This window comes from Tachysurus fulvidraco, chromosome 8 (assembly GCF_022655615.1).
Source record: "Tachysurus fulvidraco isolate hzauxx_2018 chromosome 8, HZAU_PFXX_2.0, whole genome shotgun sequence".
Classification (NCBI taxonomy): Eukaryota; Metazoa; Chordata; class Actinopteri; order Siluriformes; family Bagridae; genus Tachysurus; species Tachysurus fulvidraco.
The window spans coordinates 5,301,933-5,302,652 of NC_062525.1; the positions used below are offsets into that span (position 1 = coordinate 5,301,933).

A 720-nucleotide genomic window follows, 5' to 3' on the forward strand; every position below is an offset into this window, starting at 1 on the left:
AATAAATTGTAATAAAACTGAAAATTAATATACTTTTGTGAATTTAAAAAATATGCCACCCCGAACAGGGAGCAGCCAAAAGAACGACAACAACAATTCAGCTCCTCAAGAAGCCTTCACTCGATCCATCTATCTTAAAAGATTTCCGCCCTATATCTGTCTTACCCTTTACAGTACTGACTCTGGAGATTCTGTGGTTTAGTGGTTAGCACGTTTGCCTCCGCACCTCCAGGGTTTGGGGGTTCGATTCCCACCTCCGCCTTGTGTGTGTGGAGTTTGCATGTTCTCCCCGTGCCTCTGGGGTTTCCTCCGGGTACTCTGATTTCCTCCCCCGGTCCAAAGACATGCATGGTAGGTTGATTGGCATCTCTGGAAAATTGTCCATAGTGTGTGTGTGTGTGTGTGTGAGTGAATGAGAGTGTGTGTGTGTGCCCTGCGATGGGTTGGCACTCTGTCCAGAGTGTATACTGCCTTGATGCCCGATGCCGCCTGAGGCTCCCCGTGACCCAAGAAGTTCGGACAAGTGGTAGAATATGAGTGAGTGTGTGTTTTAGTGTGTATTATATTGTTTAATTCTATTTTGCTTTCATTATCTCTTGTCTTAGTATCATCTTTTCTGTGTATTTTTACTAACACTCTTTTATTGTACAGCACATTGGTCAGTCCTATGTCTGTTTTAAATGTGCTATATACTGTAAATAAAGTGAACTTGAACACGAA

General features: G+C 43.2%; 1 protein-coding gene across 1 annotated transcript in view; it reads left to right on the forward strand.

The window, feature by feature from the left end:
* LOC125145305 overlaps positions 1–720 on the forward strand; it is a 1,947-nt gene extending 1,227 nt beyond the window's left edge. The window contains exon 2 of the mRNA XM_047817056.1: positions 1–720. This exon is cut by the window's left edge and continues 175 nt beyond it. The gene's annotated coding sequence lies outside the window, so the exon portion shown is untranslated.